The sequence below is a fragment of the Pan paniscus genome, chromosome 21 (genome assembly GCF_029289425.2).
Source record: "Pan paniscus chromosome 21, NHGRI_mPanPan1-v2.0_pri, whole genome shotgun sequence".
Classification (NCBI taxonomy): domain Eukaryota; kingdom Metazoa; phylum Chordata; class Mammalia; order Primates; family Hominidae; genus Pan; species Pan paniscus.
In genome coordinates this window covers 48,707,935-48,732,320 of record NC_073270.2, presented here as the reverse complement: position 1 = coordinate 48,732,320, position 24,386 = coordinate 48,707,935, and the positions used below count along the sequence as shown (strand labels likewise).

Genomic DNA, 24,386 nt, shown 5'->3' with positions numbered 1-24,386 from the left:
ACATATTTTAAATTATAATCCAAAGAATAACATCCCAAAAGTTTCCTACTATTCCCATTACTTAATGGATGAAATTGCCCTGACTCAAGTCTGTCACTGAGAAGACTGTACTGAGTGGAGAGCTGACAATGTGTTTTGGGCTTGTGTCCAGACAGTTTCTCTTCTATTTGAGTCAGGATATCTCAACAGGGCTTACTCACATAAATTGGTTATTTCACTGTGTGACAAGCAATATCAGGGCAATCACCAAGCAGAGAGGTACTGAATCCTACCAGAAAGGTGGCATGATGCAATATTTTAGGCTCATGTTGGTGAGTTTTGGTGATAAGTCAGGTTGTTCATGTCATATGTCCTGGTTTACCAGTCTGGGAAATGCTGGTCCAAGGAGTGTGTGAGCAAAGAAAGAGGACTGAGAATATTTTCTTTATCATGAGTATTTTAATTGTATTCATATGTAAATAAACTGAAAGGCCCAAATGAGTTTTAGTTCCTATGGCAGATTGTATATATATATATGTGTGTATATATATGTATATATGTGTATATATATAATGTGTGTGTGTATATATATATATATATATATATATATATATATATATATACATACTTTTTTTTTTTTGAGACAGAGTCTCGCTGTGTCGCCCAGGGTGGAGTGCAGTGGCGTGATCTCAGCTCCCTGCAAGCTCCGCCTCCCAGGTTCACGCCAGTCTCCTGCCTCAGCCTCCCAAGTAGCTAGGACTACAGGCACCCGCCACCACGCCCGGCTAATTTTTTGTATTTTTAGTAGAGACGGGGTTTCACCATGTTAGCCAGGCTGGTCTCAATCTCCTGACCATGTGATCCACCCACCTCGGCCTCCCAAAGTGCTGGGATTACAGGCAGGTTGTATATTTTTAAAAGGCCAAATACGTATTTTCTGTTCCGTGTGCTTTTCCGGAAGCTCATCATGCCTCAGTTTGTGTCCCTTCCCCTTGAAACTCATGACTGACTTGATAAATAGAATGTAGTGGAACTGATGCTGTGTGGCTTCCAAGGCTAGGTTAGAGAAAAGGCTATGCAACTGTTGTTCTCTTTCTTCAGACACTCATCTTTGGAGTTGTGTGTCACCATGTAACATATTAAAGGTGGCCATACTTGGAGGAAGCCCTAACTAGTCCACATGAAAGACCACATGGAGAGGCTTGAGACTACATGAAGAGAGTGAGAGAGGTGCTCACCAGCCCTTAGCTGCATCAGTCTCTATGTGATTGCAGTTGCGCCAGTGACATCAAGCCAGAACTGCCCAGCTGAGCTAGTGATTCCTGATCCTTGGAGACTATAAATGATTGAGATCATTTTAAACAACTAATTTGGGAGTGACCTGTTATGCAGCAATAGGTAACTGAAACAGTCTCCCTAGTCAAGTCTAATCTTCCAATCCTCCGATTTCTTTTTTGGCTCAGCTATCTTGACACATGCCATTAAAACACTAAGAGTTTTTTTGGTCTTGGTTGCTGGATAGAGATGCTAACTCCTTTTTCTGCTCCTCACCCTCCTGGCTGTCAGGAAGAAAGGCTAGGCAGGGCAGCTAGGTTCCTTGCTTCCTGGGCCAGCTTACTGGCCCAATAGACTGAGCACCAATAGACTGAGTTTCCTCCTTGTCTCCATTTTCCAGGGATGGGCACTGATGAGTTAAATAGGTGAGGCAACATGGATGTGCATTGACACTATATATTAACTACAACAACTTGTCTAGAATCAGCAGAGGGGTTTTTTCAATGTCCGGGTTCAATTTAATCCTTTTATCCAGACCTCAAGTTCTTTCTCTCATGACGTCATTCTTGATGTAGCACACAAAACCTCTTGGATGTGTCCTCCAAATTCTACAGTAGGGGATAGCGAACTATGACTTGGGGACCAAATTGGGCAGTCTTTTATTTTTTTAATTGCTGATTTTTGTTTATTATTTAAATAGTAATGTTAAATATTTCAATATAATTTCTAGAGAAATTATGTCACACATAGTACTTTGAGTAAACTGAAAACCAAGAATTTTGTTTCTATTCTCATCTCAACAGGCAAAAAATATTTAATAGAATGAAAAGTTTATTGGCTGTATTTGGAAGACTATTTAACCTGCTAGCAGTCTTAAGAAATTTTTATGGGCTGGGATTGTTTGAACCTGGTTTTAAATTTATCCTGTGGGACTTTCCACCCAGTTATCACTTGGACCCCAAGGGTGAGACAAATATTTGCAACAAGGAATCAGATATGCTTATATTATGTGTTTATCTTAAAATATATATTTAATTTGTTTATTGTGGTAAAATAGACATAACATAAAACTTACCATTTTGACCATTTTTAAGTGTACAATTGAGTGGCATTAAGTAGATTCAGGTGTTATGCAACCATCATTCCTATCCATTTCTAGAACTTTTTCATCATCCCCCAAAAAGCTGTGTTCATTAAACAGTAACTTCCCATTTCCATCTGCCCCCAACCAGTCCCTGGAAACCACCACTCTACTTTCTGTCTCTGTGGATTTGCCTGTTTTGGGTAACTCGTGGAAGTGGAATCATACAGTATTTCAGATAGCTTTTTTATATAAATATGTTTCTTTTTTTTTTCTTTTGGAGCACAGCTATGTTCATTCATTTATGTATTATGTGTGTCTGCTTTTGCCCCACAACAGCAGAGGTGAGCAGTTGTGATAGATAATGTATGTATTGTGAACCGAAAAATACTTACTATCTAGTGCCTTGCAGAAAAACTTTTCAGACTTCAGAACGAGACTGGAGGTGGCTGGCCTCTATGATTATTTCATTAGCGTGGGAAAGGAGCCTCAGGTCCAGTCCCTTGAGGGTGCATTTTTACACGATAAATGTAACTACAACCCTTAACTCTGCCTGGTCAAATTCTTACTGTTTTCAGCTTCCCTCATTTTTGTAGTTAAAAGAATGCAAACCATTTCAGAGTTCCGCCCGCTTTCTCTCCTGGGTTTGCTTCTCTCCACAAGGTCTAAATGACCTGTAAAGCTTTCCTTTCACCCCCTAAATTTTCTAATATAATACCCTTTATTCCTACCAGGTCATCTTTACCTCTTTCCTTTTTGTATAACAAAAACTCTTTCTGGTCAATACTGTCCACTTCACATAAGAATGTTTTCAGTTATGAAACAATATCTGCTAAATTATCTAACTCTGCAAACTCCCCTTTTCATTAAGGTGAGTAATGAATTAGTTCTTATTTAGATTTTGACCTTTCTTTGTGTCACCATTTTATTCCCTTCATAAAGAAAAATAAGATTTTGACTTAGAGTTCTGAAACCATGGCAGTACCTACATTTTCAAAGTCACTTCTCATTTTACAGTGAGTTTGTTTAAAAATATAATTGAGGTGACCATTTTGCTTTATTTTTTCCAAGACATATCATCTTCACTATTGTGTTGAACACACTTTTTTGGTGAGAGTGTCAGTGAGAGATACAGAGGTAAACCTAGGTCGTAGGGTGTATGGTGGCCTTGATATACACTATGGCTCTCTGAAGTTTTACCCATTCTTGATGTGGGCCCATTAGTGTATAAGTTTGTACATTAAAAACATTTTTTTCTCCCTTCGAAACAAAACAACCCTAAATCCCATGCACCAGATGATTTTATTATCAGTCACTTATTAACTTAACATCTTCATAAATACCAACATTAAAAAAAAGCTGAACAAAACCTCAATGCAGTATCTAAATCAGAGGTTGGCAACCGTTTCTCTAGAAAGCCAGCTAGGAAATATTTTTCCAATGGATTTTTTCCCAATAAAACTTTATTTAGAATAGGCAGCCAACCATAGTTTGCTGACCCCTGTTCTAAATTGTTCACCATCATGCCTTCTTTTCCCATAGACTTTAAAATGTCTTTTAAAAGGGCATATGTTTTTAAATATCTCTTTGAAACGGTGATGGCTTCGTAAGGTGATAGATGTTTTGTGCGTGTCATGATACTTAGGCACTTTTTTTGTTTGTTTCTACAATAATCAATAATGACAAGCCTATAAGAAACAAAGCACCTAAGTGCATCCTACTCATTGGTGAATGCTGCTCAGTCTTCATTCAACATCTCCACAAGGGCTGTGGTGCTATTGGGAGAAGCCCAAGGGGATGTGACTGTGGTGTGACCTTCTATGACTGGAGGTTTTTCTGTGCTCATTGCCTTTCACATTCTCAGTGATTTCAAGTTTACATCTCAGAATTCCAGCTTATAATCATCAATTTTCCCAGTTGAAATCATACTTAAGTAAGGTAAATGAAGTATGAAAGCAAATCAGAAAACACAGCAGTCTGTAGACTCTTCTGCTGTCAAGGGAGGGAGGAGGGAGTGGCTGGGGAAATGGAATCAAGTGTTTGGGAATGAAAACATTGATGGAACATCCTTGTGGTAACAACCTGAGTTGATTTGTGGGAGCCAGTGGAGTTTTGTATAATAATAAACCAATACTCGTTTCTAGGGTGACACATTTCCTGTTCCCCTGGTTCTACCTGGGCAGTCCTTGTCAGCCTCACTGGGAAAGCCCAGTGCTCACTTGCTGTGACCCACGAAGGGCACCAGCCACACGGGCCAAGGTATGCCTTGTACACTGGCTAACTGCTAAAGTGATACTCCCGGGTTCTCCCAAACCATGGCAGTGCTACATTTTGTCATCTCTCACTGCTCACACAAATATTTCCTGATCTCTGTGTTTTCATGAAGAACTGTGCTATCCCATGGAAATTGGTAGAATTTTACTAATTGTGCTTGCACCCATGTGCAAAATATTTAAGGATTTGGTGTAATGTGAAAAGGGTCTCAGACTTGGAATCAGGGAGTTGAGAGTTCAAACCCAGCCCTTTACTCAGTACCACCCACATGACTTGGAGCAAATAGATAAACCTAAGTTTTCTATTCCATAAAATGGGCATAATAATGCCAATCTGATGGCATTTGCCCATTCATTTACTAATTCATTCACACAATGGTTATTGAGTGCTTACTCTCTGTCATATGCTGTGCGATGTTATCCTGAGACCTTATGATAAAGGATAAACATGGGCTTAGTGTCTAGAAGATGTTGCAAGCATTAGGGATAAAGCACGTAAAGTGTCTTAGATGTAGCAGGTGCTTCTTGCAAGGTAGCTGTTACTATTCCACCATTGTGATGCTCATGGGTGTTGGCAGTTGCAGGTCACAAGGCACACTGTCACCTCGTCGAATGGTTGCCCTCATTCCTAGCATGTCCCTCCGGTTGACTCTTTACCCCTGAGGCCAAGACTCAGTGTTCATCTCTGCTGCAAATGACTGACCCAGTCACAGGTTCTGACCAGGGGTTCCTATTTCCCTGCAGCCACTGTCTCTCCTGGTTTATTGCCTGGGAGAAGCATCTAATAAAAAGTCAGTGGCTCTGCCGGTCCTGTGTGGGTGTGTTTCCCTGCTGCATGGTGCATATAATTTCATTGGCCGTCATGAACCTGTCAGTTGCCGTGTGATGTATGACCGAGCTGCTTGCAGCACATGGGGGATGGGAAGCCTGGACTAGACCCAAGTCAGAGGGAGGGAAGCCTGGTACATCTTCCCCATCCCATGACCCTGTCCCTGAGAGAGCAGACCCGTGGAGCACAGATCCACAGCTGTTCACTTAAATGTCACCACTTCAACTAAGGGCAAGACAAGCACGGACTGCATAGTCAACATGGACCAGAGGACTTTTCGAATGGGGAAGAACATTAAATATTTTCATGCCTGACTCCTAGGTTTTGTAGACAAGGAAAGTGAGGCCCCTCTGATGAGAAGGCCGCCATTCTTTGTTTTGGTAACATTGACAGAGCACTTATTCTATTTTCAACACTCTGGGGACACAGTGATAAACAGGACACACAGCCTTCAGTGGCCCGTCTCCAAGATGGGGCACAAAATCCTTGCCTCCTTGTAGAATCCCTCCCATGTTGTTCCAGGGCTGATGTGTGTGATCAGTGGACTTTGGCAGAAGCTTTGATTTGTCACTTCCAAGATTCGATTGTAATAAGAGCTACTACAGCTTCCATTTCGGCCTGTCTGTGGGATCCCTTGCTCAGAGGGAAGCAATGGCAAGCCGTCCTGTGAAGAGGCCCACGTGACCTCCAGCCAGCAGCCACATGTGTGAGCATGGAGGAGGATCCCCAGCACCCGTCAAGCTTTTGGGTGACTGTGGCCTTAAGATGTTACACGTTTCATAAGTGCCATGAAAGGAGAGACAGGCAGTGAGAGGTTATGATAATTACTGCAACTATTGTTTATCTGTATGGGTGAATTTTGGTGTGGGGGTGTCAGGGATGATGCCTTGGAGGAAGCAAAGTTTGCAGTGACTCCTGAGAGAATGGAGGCTTTAGCCGAGGAAACTGCGGGGGAGGGGTGGGCGGAGTGTGGGCAGGGTGAGTGTCTGAGGTGGCTGACATTTGGTATGTTTGAGGAACTGAAGACAGGGTGGGTGGCTGGAGTGTGACAGCATGACCAAGTGTCCACCAGAAGAGGCTGGGAAGCAAGCAAGGTGAGACCATGCAGGTCTGGCAGGCCCCATGAGGGGTTGGGATTTTGTCAGCTAAGCCAGAGCTGCAGACAGGACTTTCTGCCTTGAGGGCAGTATTCTGTATCTGCACTGCCGACCACCATAGCCACCAACCATTGGTGGCTATTGTGCACTTGAAATGTGGCTCGTGCGACTGAGGAACTGAATTTGACATTTTATTTAAAGTCAGTCAATTTAAATTCAAGTAGCCTCATGTGGCCAGTAGGCACCCTCTAGGGCAGTGTAGAAAGTGCAAGGACAGCTGGGGGAGAAGCTCCTGGCAGGGCAGTGGTATCACCTCAGAGGAGTTTGTAGGGAGGCAGTGCTGGTTGCAGTGGCGAGGATGGGTGGAAAGCAACAGAGGGAGGCAGGGAGGGGTGGATGTGGGGGTCTAGGTGGAGATGATGGCTGCCCACCAACTGTCCTGAGTTCTGTGGCCTCTTGTGCCTTCCTACAGCCCCAGTACCATGTGAGGATTGGAACCGCTGAAGCGGGAGTCAGTGTGTGTTTGTTTCTACCTGGTCTAGCCTGATGCAGGGATGTGGCCTCTAAGACAGCAACTGCAAAGGATGGATGGGTTAGTCCTCTCCTAGAGGAGAGTCTGTCCCCAGCCTCTGGTGTTCACAGAAGCCCCCACTGTACAGCTCTCTTTCTAGGGCTGGGTGTGGTTCGGTGTCTTCACAGTCGGGTGTGGAGGCTGCTTACTGTTTATGCTTTAGTTTCTTCATCTGCAGATAGGATATAAATACTATCTACCTTGTAGGAGTTTCATGAGCCTCAAATGAGATAAATCCATGTAAACTCCTTCCCACAGTGAGTGACGCATGGAAGAATGGATGACTACCTACTGTCGTTTTCTTTGTCACAGTCACCATCATCATCCCTGAGCTAGGAATCTCTAGTTCTGTTTGCTGGCCTCATCTGACCTCATATGACCCTTGGGGCTAGACAAAGCTCCATTCAGAAACTGTCTCTCGAGCTGTACTAAGGGGAATGCTGGAGTTGGATTCCACAGGATGCTGCAGAGGGGAGTGGGTGACTCAGGATGAGTCCAGGTGGAGGAAGATGCCAGAATGCTTAGGTCTATTTTCATCAAACGCTGGTCGTCCTAAAATGGACAGGTGGAGGCTGCAGGAAGTTGGTTTGCTTTGGAGACACTGGGAACACCTCAGTGAGTCACAGCGGGGCTGGGAACACCTCAGGGTCTGTGCCCTCCTACCTAATGGCTCTTGAAAATGATTTTGGTACAGAAGAAAATCTGGCTTGAGGCCGCTCCCATTTCCTGTGGCCTTAGGAAGGTAGTGTGTGTACAATGACATATTCGTTGGCATAGTGTCAGAGCTTCATATTAATGTCAAGGATTAGTTGAATACCATATTAAGATCCTGTTTTTCCTGCTGCTCTGTTCATGGAATGAATGATCGATAGAGATGAATGAAATGATCCGCGGTAAGCTTGAACTGACTACACCATTGTACTAATTTTATGTGCCTGTTGTCTTGCCTTTCGAGGCTCCTGTGGTTCACGGTCATAAATTTAGACCTTGTGTTCCGCTTCTCTCACCCTCATTCATCTGGCTCCAGCCTTGCTGGCCACACTGCTGGGCTGCTCCTTGAACAGGGAGGCCTACCTTCACCTTGGCTGCTGTTGATACCTGCATCAACCTTCCCCTGGCTCTAGGGGGCGCACTCCTCATCCCCCCCCTAGACTTTGAACATCTCAGTGAGGCTGAGTCTGACCATTCTATTTACAATTATGGCCCCTCCCCTTTACCTCTGATCTACTTTTAGGTTTTCTTCTCTGTAGTATTTACCACCTTCATTCTATATAATTTTAAAAAGTCTGTATTTTTTAAAAAGTGCATTGTTTTTGATCTGTTTCCCACCCCTGCCCCCACAAGAGAGTAAGCTCTACAAGAGTAGGGGTCTTGGTTCTGTTGGGTTCTGTTCTGTTCTGTTGGCTGCTGTATCCCCACTTTATTTATTTATTTATTTATTTATTTATTTAGAGATGGAGTCTCACTCTGTTGCCCAGGCTGGAGTGCAATGGCGTGATCTTGGCTCCTGCAGCCTCTGCCTCCTGGGTTCAAGTGATTCTCCTGTCTCAGCCTCCCGAGTAGCTGGGATTACAGGCACGAGCCACCAAGCCCAGCTAATTTTTGTATTTTTAGTAGAGACGGGGTTTCACCATGTTGGTCAGGCTGGTCTCGAACTCCTGACCTCATGATCCACCCACCTCGGCCTCCCAAAGTGCTGGGATTACAGGTGTGAGCCACCACACCCGGCGGTATTCCCACTTTCTAGTACAGGGCCTGGGCATGGAGTTGCTGAGTCGTAAAAATGTTGAAGTAATGGCATCCAGGCTCTTGAACCTGCTCTTCAAAGTCCTGACCCCCACTGCAACTTCCATTCCGTTCTTTCAAGATCCCTCCTGCTGTAGCTCCCAGTTGGGTCATATTCACTCAATCTTCATGTCTGGTTATTCCTCATTCCTTCTTCCTGAATTGCCTGCTGTCTTACCCCACTGTCTTCTACCAGTACATTCACCCTTTAGGCCACCTAAAACTTCCTAAGCCACCTGGTCAGCCTCTGTTGTTAGCACTTACTGGCTCTGCTTACCACATGCTATGCATTCATTCCTTTAACTGCTGCTGATTCCTAGGTCTTGAGTCTTTCTTGAACTCTTTGTTCTTATGACTGGCATCATACAAGGAGAATGGACTTTGGTGTCAGACAAGCCTAGGCTCTTCTTCTACTACCTATATGACTTGGTTAAGTTAAGGAACTTCTCTGAGCCTATTTACTTTTCTGTAAAAATAAAAGCAATGATTCCTACTTTGGAAGTTATTGTGAGAACTAAATAATAAAACATGCATGACAGCCCATAGTAGGTGCTCAAGAAAATTTGCTGCATGACAGTGGAGTGAGCTGAGCATCATGGGGTAGGGAGCTGTAGAGTTAACTAAGGAGATTTTACTTCTGTGTGCTGATTTTGAAAGGGGATATTGTTTTTGTTCCACATTAGAATAATGAGAAAGCTCTTATCTTTATTGGAATCCTTCTACAGAAAGCGGAGAGCTGTATTTGTGTCAGAAATAATGTGGTCTTTTTACAGGCTTCTGTGTGATAGACAATAGCAGAGCCTTTTTAACTGGCGTGTTCAGGACTTTTTCTGTCTGTCTCTTTATATGGTCTGTCAATTCCAGTCTTCTTGTGGCTTGTGAATGACTTGTGGCATTTGATTAGTTACTTCTTTGTGAATTGAGGAAGTGTGCATGTATGTATGTGTCTGTGAGCCTGCATATACACTCATGTTTGTACATACATGTGCATTCATATATGAACATACCTGCTTATATATGGGGAGCTGTGTGCTTGTGCACATGTGGATAAATGCATGCCTATTAACTTGTATGTTTTGGTGCAGCTGAGTATACCTGTCCATCTTTGCATGCATGTGATTGTGAGCGAACATGGTGGTATCCTGCAGATAAAACTCAAATGGGCATGGTAGACCTGACCAGTCAGCTCCAGGCTGGGGGGCTGAGACCAAAGTGGAGTTGTCTGATTGGAAGAATGTGTGTTGGTGGTGGAGAAGGACAAATTGGGACCCATGGGAGATGGAGATGGGGCCAGTGTGCCCAGGGAAGTACAACCTGTGTTAAACAGGGAAAATGGAATAAGGCCTAGACACAAAACATTAGGTTGCCAGAAGTAAGGCAGGAAACTGGAAAGAAACACGACAGTGGGGTGGAAGTAGAAGGGGAAGCTCTGGGCAATACCTCCAAGGTGTGTGAAACCATCTCTCATTTCTAGTGGGTTGTGGGCAGGGCCTCTGGCCACACCTCCCTGTGGACTACACTTGTCTCAGGAGTGTGAAGTGGGCATCCCCAGATCCCAGGAGGAGCCCAGGACCTGCAAGACACCTTCTGTGCTGGTGTCATGTGCCCAGCTTGGAGATGTCCCCCTGATAGTGGATGTGGCATCCAGGGGGACTTCACTTGGGAGGCAGAACAGCCTGGTGGTGCCTGGACTCCCACTGTGGCTCTGCCTTGGTGTCTCTGTGACCTTGGGAAGTTGCTCAGCTTCCTGGGGTTGATTAAGGGATTAAACAGCAGGAGGATGTAGAGTGCTTAGCTCTGTGACTGGCAGAGAAAAATCACTCAGCCAACACTGGGTCTCCCTTCTCAACTCATTTTCATTGTTATTTCCAACCTTGGAGTTGTAGGGCATTTTAGCACTCAGCATGGCTGTGACAGGCTACAAAGTGGCCTAAATTTAACCTAGTGAAATGTAAGAGGAGATGTTTAAGGGTCTCTTTTGGGGCTCCATGAAGAGACACACAAAGGATGTGCACACAAAGGATGGGAGAGCTTGAAATAACAAGAGCAGAAGAGACAAAGCACCCAGCGGGGAAGTGACTATAACACCAAAGGAGCCACCGGAGCCAGCCTGGAGTCTGAGCCTGTGTAGACAGGTTGCTGCCCAAATCCCAGCACTGGCAGCTGCTTGCTGACCCTGGCTGGCCGTGTGACCTTGGGAAGATCGTCTAATGCCTGTAAGGTATGTGGGAGGTAGTGATTATATCTACCTGGATAGATTATAAGAAGTTGGGCAGAAAGTTCACGCAGTGCCTGGCACAGAGGAATTGTGCCTGCAGTCATCAGATCCTCAACCTCTGCTCTCCGTGTCATAAGAGCAGCGATGGCACCCTGGAGCTGAGCCTCAGGAGGGCAGGTGTGGGAGAGGAGCAGAGGGATGGAGGCTGCTCATCAACGACCTGGGAGGCAACCAGGTCCTTGGCTGGGGAAGCCGAGTGGGCGGAGCTGGCCCTGCTCACCTCCATGGCCTCATCTCCCATCGCTCCTCCCCTTTCGATCCATCTACACTGGTCACCTTCTGACTTCTAGAAGCTCCTTGCTGCCTCAGGGCCTTCACATAGTTCTCTTTGGCAGATTTTTCTTTTTCCTAATGGTTGGCTTTTTCTATACGCTTAGATCTTATTTCACATCTCACCTCCTCAGAGAGGCCTTCCCTTCCCTCCTTGCTGAGTGGGTGTTCATGGTCCCGTGCTCAGTCACGCTCTGCCAAGCTCTGTGTGTATTTCTTGCATAATCTTTATCACATGATATAATTATGTTACTTGTTTGTTTACTCTATTAAGGTCTACCTCCCACATGCACAGTGAGCTCTGTGAGGACAGATGGATGGCTTCTTAGTCACGGCTCTCTCTCTCCACCACCCAGCCCCGTGCCGGCAGCATAATGATGCTGAGTACGTTTGAAAATTTGGTGCTAAGTGTAGGCAGAAACTCATGGATGACACCTCTTTGTCAACCTGACGAAGGTCTTTCAGTACTTCCAGGAATGCGTGAAACTTTCCCAAGGGCGCCTGAGCCAAAATCAGGAAACCCACATGTTGGTGATGCTATAAGAGTTTGTTAGGAAACCCACATATCTTTTCAGATGAGTTTAGGGCCTTATTGGGATCTTCCCACCTATGTCTTCTTCCCTCAGTCTAGTTGTGGCCTCTGGAGCTAGAAGGAGCTGAAAAGAGCGCCCCATAAAGAGACCATTGCCATTTCTGATTGGGTTGGTGACTGTTTTGCTAGTGCTCAGCCTTCCTAGCCAACACCCAAAGCCATCCATTAGAAAAGGGAAAAAGAAAATGAACATAAATGCAGTGCCTGATAGTGTCAGTTTTTGCTGTGTAACAAATGATCTCACAACTTAGTGGCTTATACAATAGCCGTTTTATTTTGCGTACGATCACGTGTGTCCAGTAGGTGGTTATTCTTCTCTGGCCAGCTTGTTTAGTTTCTGCTGGGTTCTCTCATGTGTCTCAAGTGCCCTGCTCACATCTCTGGAGTTCAGCAGGCTGCCCTCTGGAGCACCTTGGTTCTCCTCCATGTGGGTTCCCATCCAGCAGGCTAGGTCAGGTTCATCCCTGTGATGCTCTCAGGCTTCCAAGTGCAACAAGAGGGCAAGCCCAATGCGCAAGTACTTCTTCAAGCCTCTGCTTGCAGCATGTTTGTTGATGCCTTATTGGCCAAAGCAACTCACGTGGCCAGGGCCACAGTCATTGTGGGAAGGGATAACCCAAGGGTGTGGTTACAGGGAAGTAGATATTGCAAACAATCTCCCACCTTCTCTGTGCAGGTGATTACATGCATGTTCTGATTTATTCCCTGAAATATACCATTCACTCCTTAAAAGAAGGACTTTTTCTGTTGTTTGCTTTTCATGGATAGGGACCCCGAAGTTCAAGGAAGTTGAAGGAGGTACATTTACACAGTTGGAACTGCCTAAGTAAAAATTGCACCTGACAAATTTAATCAGGCAAGGAAGATATTATTCAAGACCATTGTAATCAGGTCGAGACAGGACTTAACTCTCCTGAAACAAAGGGACGAGGAATTCTTAAGAGCTGGAATTCTCAGGCCATCTGTGTTTGCTAATTAAGTTTACTAAAGGAAAAGTAAACTTTCTCATATCTTCATGATAGGAGAGGTTAAAAAGTTGGAGCAAGGCACACTGAAGTTAGGCTCCCACTCTTCTGCAGACTGGGAGATAGGGACGCTCTCTCCTTCAATGCTCACATTTCAAATGGTTGCTTCCCAGGTCCTTGAGAAAGACATTACTTGGGTTGTAAAACTAGTAAATGACCAGCAGAATTTTTTTAAAGGAGCAGAGAAAGAATTTGTAGTTACAAGTTTTCTAAAGTAGATGCTCTAACAAAAGGGAGATGAGGAGCTTATCAGGAAGAAGCCTGTCTAAAACTTTAGTCAAACCAAGGGGAAGGAATGTCAAGGCTTTCTTGGTCAGAGCTGAGATTTGACCCCCAGGACCATCTGATTTCAACACTCACGTGCTCCTTCCTTCAAGACCACACACAATACAGGCTGCAGTAGGAGGGGCAAGTCTGTCACCATTTAGAGACAGCTTAGGCAGCTTCTGAAGAATTTGTCTTCGAATTTGAATAAGAGAATGTATTTAACACATTGATGAATTCTATAAAATTGCAGATGCAGCATGTAGAAAAATTAGACCTTTAGTGGTAAAAATCTAGATTCACAATGTCAGAGCAAGAAGGGGTCACGAATACAAGTTCATCTATTTCCCCGTTGCACAGGTGGGAACTGAGGTCTTGCCCAAGGTTACAGAATGAGACCATGTTGGATCTATGTTTGTACCCCAGGCTCCCAATTCCCAATGCTGAGTTCTTTCTACCCTATTTTCCAAGGTTTTGCACCAGCGGCTTCATCCGGTTTTCTCTTTTTTCTTTTTCTCCTTTCTTTTCTTTTTAAAGGCTCACTGGCAGCTACTGCTCCAAGGCAGAAAATGTATTCATTTAAATGACTTCGTTTGGAAATAGAAGCTTGAATAATGATGTTACCATTTATAATTGCTCTGATTAACCACACCATGTTGCAGTTTAGAATAAAAAAAGCCTCATTCCTTTTGTGATGTGAATTTTAATTGCTTTCTCTCAGGAAGACCCCCCACCCCCCCTTCCCGGCCGGCATACTTGCATGCTCCCCGGCTTCTGGAATCTCAAAAAGACCCCTCCAGGCATGCCTGTGTGCTCCCTGGGTTCTCTGGCTGAGATCTGGGGCTGGACACAGGGTAGACGTTCTGGGAATACCTGGGTGATTTGAGATTTTGGGACAAAACCTACCTGACTCTACAGTTATTCACCTTTAGACCAAAGTTTAATACTCCCTGGGGAGAATCACAGCTTTAGGGTTCCCATAAGGCCCAGACTGGAGACCTAGGATAAGGGGATTTAGAATTTTTCTAAGGGTTTTTGGTGCACACTGGAGTTGTCATCCCTGAGATTACAAAGGGGGCAGGATCATCCATAATTTATCTGCCAGTGAATGTGTCCTCTCAGACAGATTTACTTCTCCTTTTTTTTCAAACCTTAAGGATATTTCAGTTGTTTGACATTTCACCTGTCTGAAATAAGAATCAGCACAGCGTGCAGTAGAAAGAACAAACTCTACAAAAATATAGGTGAATGCGTATTTGATTTTACGGGGAGCAAGGGCTTTCCAAGTGTAAAAACCAAGAAACAAATGATGAGAAAGGATAATGGAGTTAGTTGTGTAAAATTCATAAACATTTGTAAGTAAAAATACAATTACAAAAAAGTTAAAGAACAACTTGAGGGAAATATTTACAGCAAATATGATTCACAATGGCTAACTATCCTTGATATATAAAGAACACTAATAAGCAACAAAAAGGTGTCTTGACAGAAAAATGAGTTGTTTTTCTTACAACTCATGTAAGAAAAATTGCCATAGTCAATAAAAATCTGAAAAAAAATTAGCTTTCCTTTTAGTTGCTGAAATATAAATTTAAAAAGAATAAAGGTACCATTTTTTCTCGATTTACATTGACAACAATTTAAACAATAGTATTATTTCAGGAAAGGGGTCCCGGTCCAGACTCCAAGAGAGGGTTCTTTGATCTCGTGCAAGAAAGAATTCAGGGTGAGTTCCTAGAGTAAAGAGAAAGCAAGTCTGTTAGGAAACTGAGGTAACAAAAGAACGGCTACTCCATAGACAGAGCAGCCGAAGGGCTGCTGGTTGCTCGTTTTTATGGTTATTTCTTGATGATATGCTGAACAAGGGATAGATTATTAATGCCTTCCCCTTTTAGACCATATAGGGTAACTTCCTGACGTTGCCATGGCATTTGTAAACTGTCATAGCGCTGGCGGGAGTGTAGCAGTGAGGATGACCAGAGGTCACTCTCGTGGCCATCTTTGTTTTGGTGGGATTTAGCGGGCTTCTTTACTGCAACCTGTTTTATCAGGATGGTCTTTATGACCTGTATCTTGTGCCGACCTCCTATCTCATCCTGTAACTTAGACTGCCTTAACCGTCTGGGAATGCAGGCCAGTAGGTCTCAGCCTCATTTTACCCAGCCACTACTCAAGATGGAGTTGCTCTGGATCAAATGCCTCTGACAGTATTGGTGGTGATAAAGTGATATGTTCATCTACAGGATATAAATTCTTGCAATCTTTCTGGAGAGCAGTTTAGTATATAGTTTTAGAACCTTAAAATGTGCATACTCTTTGACCCTGTATTCTCTCACTTTTCTCAGTTTTGCTTTCTGTGGTTTCAGTTACCCGAATTCACCTGTGGTCTGAAAATAGGTGGGTACAGAACAATAAGATACTTTGAGAAAGAGAGATAAAGAGAAAGATCACATTCACATACTTTGATTACAGAATATCATTATAATTATTCTACTTTATTATTAGTTATTAATCTCTTACTGTGTCTAATTTATAAGTTAAACTTTAACATAGATATTAATATGTATGTTCAGGACAAAACGTAGTATGTATAAGGTTGGGTACTATCCAATGCACCAGGCATCCACTGGAGATCTTGGAACATAGTTCCTGTGGATAAGGGAGGACTATTATAATTCCATTCCCACTAATTTATTAGTTTAGGGAAACAATTAGAGATGCACATAAAAGGTAATATAAAAGGATTTTATCACAAGATTGAGATAGAAAACTGAGGAAAACAATTTTAAATGTTCAGCAATAGAGAGTAGCTAAAATAATTATGTGGCTTTCATTTGATATAATTATCTGCAGATGTAAAAAATTATAATTACAAGTAATACTAAATGCCCTGTCAAAAGTCACACTCTATTTAGTTTAAAAATTAGCAAACTAGCCTTTATATACAATCTAGTACTGATTTTATTTAAATTATATGTAAACATAAATAAATGGAAGAAAATGAAACAAAGTATTAACAGTTCTTGTCTCTGGGTGGTAGATTATGAACAATTCTTGATTTTTTTCTTTAGAGAATCTTCCAAACTACTTTACATATTTATTATAATAAACAAGTATTTCTTTTAAAATTGGAAAGTGTAATAAGTGATATGAAAATAAAATGTTAAAACCAAAACATAAGGGTAAAGAATCAAAAAGTTTTGGGTGGAAGAGTCTTGAGTTTAAATTTGAGCTTTGCATTTACTAGCTGGGTGCCCTTGTTGACGTTTTTGAATCTTGACTCTTTTTGTCTATAAAATGGGAGCGAATGTAGGTCTTCACAAGATTATTCTAAGGGCTAATTTAGAACATAGGAAAGAATGTGGTACCAAATAGACCATCAGTAAATATAATGCTAGATCCTCCATTCTCTCCTTTCATCTGTCTGGCATTTTGGATTTGGAACCCAGGGTCTTCATTGGTTTTTGAATTCTCCTATGAGTCTGTGCTTGTTTTAACCACAGAACCACTTGCTACATTTTCCCATAAGAGGGCTAAGTCAGGCTGGCTGGCTGGCTTCGACAGTGCTGTGGTTAAAAATTTGAATGGGATATTCAGATTATGTCATACATGACCTCTTCAAAAGCTGACATAGGAAGTCTTCCATTTCTTCCCTCTTTGTTTTGTCAGTTTGACAGTTTTCTAAAATTGCAGTTCCCAGAGGTGGCAAAGATGTAACTAAATGGTTATTTGTATACCATGTTTATGGACATATAAACTCACATAAACTTTTTTTAGGAAAATTTGAAAAGAAATATCAAGAGCCTTTAAGCATCTTCCTGTATTTTGATGTAGTAATCCCATGTTTAGGATATAGTATTCCAAAATAATAAACAGGCTGAGTGTGGTGGCTCATGCCTGTAATCCCAGCACTTGGGGAGGCCAAGGCAGGCAGATCACTTGAGGTCAGGAGTTTGAGACTAGCCTGGCCAACATGGTGAAATCCTGTCTCTGCTAAAAATGAAAAAATCAGCCAGGTGTGGTGGTGGGTGCCTGTAATCCCAGCTACTTGGGAGGCTGAGGTGGAAGAATTGCTTTAACCCAGGAGGCGGAGGTTGCACTGAGCCGAGATTGCACCACTGCACTTGAGCCTGGGCGACAGAGCGAGACTCTGTCTCAATAAAAAATAAATAAATAAAAAATGCATACTATACTTTAAATACAATTAATTTCAACTCTGTGTTCTTTCTAGGATTTTAAGGGATAAGGTGGGAATTTGGTTGCCTGTATTCATTAAACTTATACAGTTAGGTATCCTTTGGCAGGAAGCCCAGTGCAGGTCTTTCCTGATGATGATGATATGCAGGGCTGCCTGTATCTGATACAGTTTTCTCAATTATTGTAGTCCAGATGAAAGCTGCCATATGGTATAATGCAAAGATCCTGATCATTAGCATCACAGACATGGATTTGCTTCCAGATGTTGACAGGAGACTGATTTGTGACCTTGAGCAAGGTTCGTCCTCTCTGTATACATTCATTTTCTTATCTGTCAAATGGGCATGATAATGCTGCCTTGCAGGGATTTCATGTGTAAAGGAGGAGAGAATGCATGTGAGAAGATCGAGTGCTTCATGACCCTATCTAAGATGTTCTCTCTTTTTTTTTTTTTTGGTGGGGGGGTAAGTTGGACTGATAGTTTTTTTTAATTTTTAATTTAATTTTTATTTCTTCCCAAAAATGGGGCATACATGTGCAGAACATGCAGGTTTGTTACATAGGCATACGTGTGCCATGGTGGTTTTAATGTTTTAGCCTTCTGTGCTGATTGCCTTGGGATTTCTACGTAACGGCTAGACTGCCAGATTTCCCACCCACCTATAGCCTCCAGAAGAGTAGTGTTGGCTGGAACCTTAGCTGCCCCCGCTTGGAAATTGGGAGTGGGTATAGGCGTAGTGACAATTCTGTCTTGTTTCCTCAAGCATCGTCACAATACTATGAAGGCAGTTTAAGACAGAAGCTTTTGCGGAAAATATTTTCACAAAATAAAAGAAGTTTACAAAGTTTAGATGATTTTTTAAAATAAAAATTTGCCAAATGAAAGGTTTTTATATAAAAAAGTACCTATCCATAAAGTCTGGAAAATATAGGAAAATGGATTACAAAAATAAGAATCCATACATTTTTTTGACTACCCAAAGATAATCATCGGTGGTATTTTTTTGTGTTTCCTTTTAGGGTTGTTGGTGCATTTTCATATAATTGAAATCATGCTGTAAATATTATCATGTGTCTTGCCTTTTTCTCCATGTAACCATAGCATATGCACTTCTCTCATGTTATTAAAAACTCTTTGTAAAAATAGCTTTGAGTGGCTGCATGATATTCCATTGAGTGGACATTAGATAGTTTTTCATTTCAATTATTTTCAAATCAATGGAAAACAACATTTTTTTCACATCTGATTTTTTTTTAATCTCTTGTCCTTTGTGTCTATATCAGATATTCCACAGATTATTTCCTTGTTCAGAATGTCTATATGTCAGGCTCACGGAGGCAGAGTTATACTTTTATTCAATGTCTGTGATGACTCATGGTTAAATCTATAATGCATTCTAGTTATTTTTTAAAACGTTATGTTGTCTTTGGCTTCCTTGGAAATAGAGATGATGCAGCAGCACTGATGAGAAATCATATTCAAAAAGTGAAGTGACTGGTACATTTCTGATTTGGAACGAATGCTGATGACAGATTAAAAATGACCATTGGGGGTAGTGCTGGAAATAGCTTATAGCTTTTGTTTTAATTTTTGTTAAGGATTGGGATAAGTGGAAGAAATAAGAAGTATGTTGCCTTTTGTGGGTAATGCGAATACAGTCAAAATTGAACAGATTTTTCCTCTTCTCTGTCTCTAGCCATAGTGGAACTTGTACTAATTTTCTGGAGTTGTTCACCCAGCACTTGCGATTGCTTTTAGCAGAAATGATCTCATTTCAGGAGCCTGTGAAGAGGAAAAGGAAATGTGTTCTCACGACTGTGAGTCAGTGTAGAGTGAAAGAAGCTGCAGAGAAGCTCTGTGTGTGTCTGTGGGTGTGCAATTGTATGATTGTGTGTGTGTGTGTGCGCGCGTGCACTGAGGTATGATGCATTTACAGAGAGAGTGAAGTTGGAGAGGAGAGTGGGAAAAATAATGACAAAGTTGAGTGAAACTCCTGCTTAACTTGCTGAAGCAAGTAAATGCAAAGATGTACTGTGGGGCTTAAAAATTTGGGGGTGATGTGGCTTAGCTGTAGTTGGCAAGAAAATATCTAGAGGTTTTGGTTGTTGGGGAGTTCAGATGGGGAATGGTGACCAGAGAAGCTATGCAATTTTCTCAAGACCTTACAACTGAATTCAAATTATTATCTGTTTAATTGCAAAGTCCCTTCTCATTGCATTGAGCCATGTACACCTGTTCAGCTGGGGTAGCATCTGCTGCTGGTTGGCGGGATATGGGTGGGTGATGGTGGTGTGCTTAACTAAGGGCAAGTGGCTCTTAAGGACACTCTGAACTTTCAAAAATGGCAGCCTGGGATTACCCTGCTTTCATTCTACACACTCTCAGCTGTCTCCCCAAATACTCTGGGAGAGAAATGGGACTGTAGTGCTAGGAATCACCGTCCTGATTAGCATCTCTCTTTTGCATCTGTCAGATGAGGTGGCTCATTACCTGGAAACTATACTCAGTTTTCTGAATAAATGGAGTACTGGTAAAATAACCCCAAACAAAATGTATCCCAATTAATTATTTCCCAATTATATCCCAAAAATTATTTGAGCAGGTGTGTGAGCATACTTTGTCTTCTTCTATTTTATGTTGTCTGAAATTCAAACCAGAAACATACTCTTTGAGGCTTTAGCCGTGTTTTGTTTGGCAAGATAATTATTCCTGTTTGTTTAATAATTCATATTTAAGTACCTGCTATGTGCCAGATACTGTTCCAGGTAGGTGGGACCGCTGTGGGAAAAGGGGCTGAGGTCGCTGCACAGAGAGTTTACAGTTTGGAGAAGAGAGAGGCAATGCATTCGTGATTAAATAATTGCAGATAATCTACAGGGAGGAGAACAATGGAGCAATATGATGCACACACACACAAACACACACACACACACACACACAGAGAGAGAGGATGGGATAAAGAGGTGGGGTGGAGATTGCAACAGTTCCTCTGGGGAGGTGACATTTGAGCTGACATTTTAGGTCCAAAAGTTAAGAGGGAAGCTGCCACATGAAGACTTGGGGAGGAGCTGGTTATTTTCAAGGTTTTGTTTCCTACCCAAAATGTAATTCTTCCTCAGTCTTTCCCAGATCAAAATGGCACCACCATCCATTTGGTTCTGAAACCACAAATCTAGGTGGTATCCACGATTCCTCATTCTTCCTTTCTCCCTCTCACACTCTTGGCTCCACCCTGAAAGGTATTCTTCTCTCCATCTCTGCTTGCAGCTACCATCTCTCCCCTGGACCACTGTGGTAGCCTCCTGATTAATCTTCCTGCCTGTACTCTCATCTTTCCCCACACCCTTCATGTATTCTTCATGCAGCTGTTCAGGTGTGCTGATCAATAGAGTAGCCACCAGCCACATGTGAATATTTAAATGAAAATTAATTAAAATAGAATAAAATTAAATATCCAGTTTCTGGGTCACACCAGTCAAATTTTAGGTACTCAGTAGCCACACATGGCTAGTGGCTACTGCACCTGACAATGTGGATATAGGACTTCATTGCAGAAAGTTATTTTTGACAACCCTGAGTTAGAGTGATCTTTCCAAAATAGACGCCAGCTCATGGACCTCCCTGCTTAAAACCTCAAATATTTTCATAGCTCACTTTAGAATAAAGCTCAAATTCTTCTTCTTCCTTTTTTTTTTTTTTTTTTTTTTCTTTTTGAGACGGAGTCTCATTCTGTTGCCCAGGCTGGAGTGCAGGGACATGATCCGTGATCTCAACTCACTGCAACCTCCGCCTGCTGGGTTCAAGTGATTCTCATGCCTCAGCCTCCTGAGTAGCTGGGATCTACAGGTGTGCACCATCACAAGCAGCTAATTTTTGTATTTTTGGTAGAGACGGGGTTTCATCATGTTGGCCAGGCAGGTCTCGAACTCCTTACCTCAAGTTATCTGCTCACCTCGGCCTCCCTAAGTGTTGGCATTACAGGCATGAGCCACCACACCCAGCTTCAAATTCTTTATTCTGACTTATAGAGCCCCACATCACCTGGCTCCTTCCCACCTGTCTGGCCTTATCTTTGACTTTCTCTTCTGTAGCCATTACTTTCCAACTTCTTGTTTCTAAAACAAATTGATTGTTCACTACTTGTGGCCTTTGTGAAAGTTCACACCTTGGGTTTCCTCTGCATGGAATGCCATGCCTCCCCTCCCCAAACAAACAAATGGGTTTGGGGAGGGGAGGCATGGAATTCCATGATGATTCCTTGTTGCCATTTAGATTTCACGACAAGTATCACCACCTCTAGGAGGCCTTCTTTGACTACCTACAATTCAGTCACTGTCATATAACCACGTTAGGTTGTCTGTGCACTCTGGCTACTTTCTGATATTTTGCTTACTCGCTTATTGTTAAATTGTCATCCATTGTGTGCCTCAGCCTACTAGTATGTGAGCTTCCAAAAGGCAAAGGCCTTGTCTGTCTGTTCAAGGCTATAATCCCAGTGCCCAGAACAGTGCTTACCTCATAGCAGGTGCTCAATTAACATTTGTTCTGGAAATGAATGAATCATTGTAGGTAAGCAGGACTGCTCTAGCCCATATGGTTCTTTTGTGTGAATCAGAAAAAGTTACCTTGGGTCTCAGTCACCTTGTGTGTTGGCGATCCTGTGCAACGGAGCCTGGTATCCGTGGGTAGGGGAGTTGGGGAATAGTTAGGGAATCTTTCTAGGAAGGAGGAATACCAGGAGCAAAGTAGTTGAAGCAAGAATATACTTGATGTGTTTGAAGCAAACAACAACAAAGACCGGTATGTTTGGAGCAGTTTGTGAAGGGGAACACAGAATGAAAAAAAAATGGAAGAAATGGGCGGGGGACAGACCACTTGAGGCCCGGAAGGCGATGGTAAAGGAATTGCGTTTTATTCCAAGTAAAGTAGGAAGCTGTTGGAGGATTTTAAACAGGGGAGAGACATCTGATTTCTGATTTATTTATTCTTACAGTTTTATTTCTTTGCCTTTGTGGGTAAGTCTGTTTTAACATTTTTCTCAGATATATGATTTGGGGAAACTTTTAGTTTGAAGACTAGTTTTCCCAAGGGGTGGGGACTTGCTTCTCTGAAGACTGAAAAATTCTTCAAACAGCACTTTCAGATACAGCAATTAGTTTCTACACGCACTTTGACTCTTCTTTGAAATGCTTTCTGACATGCATTGCTGATAATTTTGAAGGTTAAAATCTTTGGCTCTCTCCTAAAGGTGACAGAAGTGCAGACTAAAACTAATTAGGAGAAATTTGTAGTAGTTGATTGTGGCCATTTGTTAGGGTTTTGAAATGCAAATAAAAATTGTGCACAGCACTTCTCTTGCAATGGGAACACCTATTCAGCCTGGTGTTTGGTGTTAGAATTCATCTGCCCGTGAACATGAAAGTGTGACCTCCACGTGGAAACACATTATGAACACAGCTTGAATCTGTGACTTGCTGTTGTCTCAGTTTCTTCTCTGGAGACCAGAGGAAAAATGCATCCAGTTCCTCCAAAGTATTTTACCATATTACCACGTATCTAAGATGCAATAAAGAAAAAGAAGCACCATTAGTTAAGCTGCAGCTTTCTGAGAACAACAATATAAACATTATAAGTACACATCCATGGTAAGAAGAGCCCCAATTTCAGAGAAGTTAAAATGTGAAGCAAAGCATCTATTTATCCATCCTAATCATCTGTCTGTCTGGGAGCAGAGGCTAAGATTGGACTTGCTATATTCCAAATGCTTTAAATACAATCTCATTTAATCCTCATGACGACTGGTGAGGGGGGTGCTAGCATTACCCCCATGTTCTATATAAGGGAACTGAGGCACAGAGAGGTTATGCAACTTGTCAAGGTCGCATAACTATTAAGTGGCTGACCCAGGATTTCAGCACAACCTGTCTAGCTCCAGGGTCTCTATAACCACTGTAGTGTGAGAAAATGTGATAATTTGATACTGGCTGACCATCAGCCAATTAATAGTCGTCTTTGTTTGCTTCTCAGTGAAAAAGCGCAAGTCTGGATCCGAATCCTTGACTGGTAGTTACCTAAGACTGATGTTATTGTTGTGTTTGACTCTTGATTTGAAACACAGGTCTATATCCTGAGATTTATATTAATAAAGCATTGTAATTATGATCCTGATACCCTGGGGATTGCCTTGTACCTCGACTAAGAAGGCACATGCTTACTTCTTGCTCAAGAACAAACAGGGACTGAACTGCTGCGCTGGGAGGATGGGGCTGAGACCAGCTAGCAGGGGCATTTGTCAAAGGTAGCAAAGCCCACTGATTAATCGGGCCAGCTCTGGAGCAAGGCTGCCTAGATGTAAACCTTCATCTGCTGCTTTTGAGCTCTGTAACCTCAGGAAAGTTTCCTACCTTTTCTGAGCCTGTTTCCTCATCCGTATAATGGGTTTAACAGGTTCTCAATTTCTTGTCTGCAGTCCTTGGGGCCAAATGTGCTCGGATTTAGATTTATTTAACTTTTAAAGGAAAGCAATATAGTAAATGTACCATATTTATTAATAACATCCCTCAGCAGAGGCTGTGATAGCACCCTTAAATCAAGCATGTTGATATTTTTGTAGCAAAAAGTATGAATATTAATAGTAAGAAGGAGATAGAAAAAACTTTTAGTCAGTGTATATCACTTTAACTCAAATCTTAGCACCAAATAAGTCTGTACCAAACTTACGAGAAAATCTTTTGGTTTTCAAAGCTTTTGAGGATTCAGAATTCTTAAATCAGGGTTTGTGGATCTGCACCTGCCCCATAGGTTGATTTTATGGCTTACGTGGAGGTAACGTCTTTACCTAGCACATTCCATAGTTCATAGTAAAGTGC

The 24,386-nt window shown here is 42.3% G+C and overlaps 1 protein-coding gene and 1 long non-coding RNA gene across 15 annotated transcripts in view; one reads left to right on the top strand and one right to left on the bottom strand.

Moving 5' to 3' along the window:
* Positions 1 to 24,386, top strand: part of PTPRT (protein tyrosine phosphatase receptor type T) — a 1,127,644-nt gene that overhangs the window by 196,241 nt on the left and 907,017 nt on the right. The window lies entirely within an intron of this gene.
* LOC130541048 (uncharacterized) lies at positions 22,409 to 24,025 on the bottom strand. Its single transcript, XR_008955091.1, has 2 exons — positions 23,922 to 24,025; positions 22,409 to 23,073 (listed from the first exon to the last, which is right to left on the bottom strand). It is a non-coding gene; the product is annotated as an uncharacterized LOC130541048 (long non-coding RNA).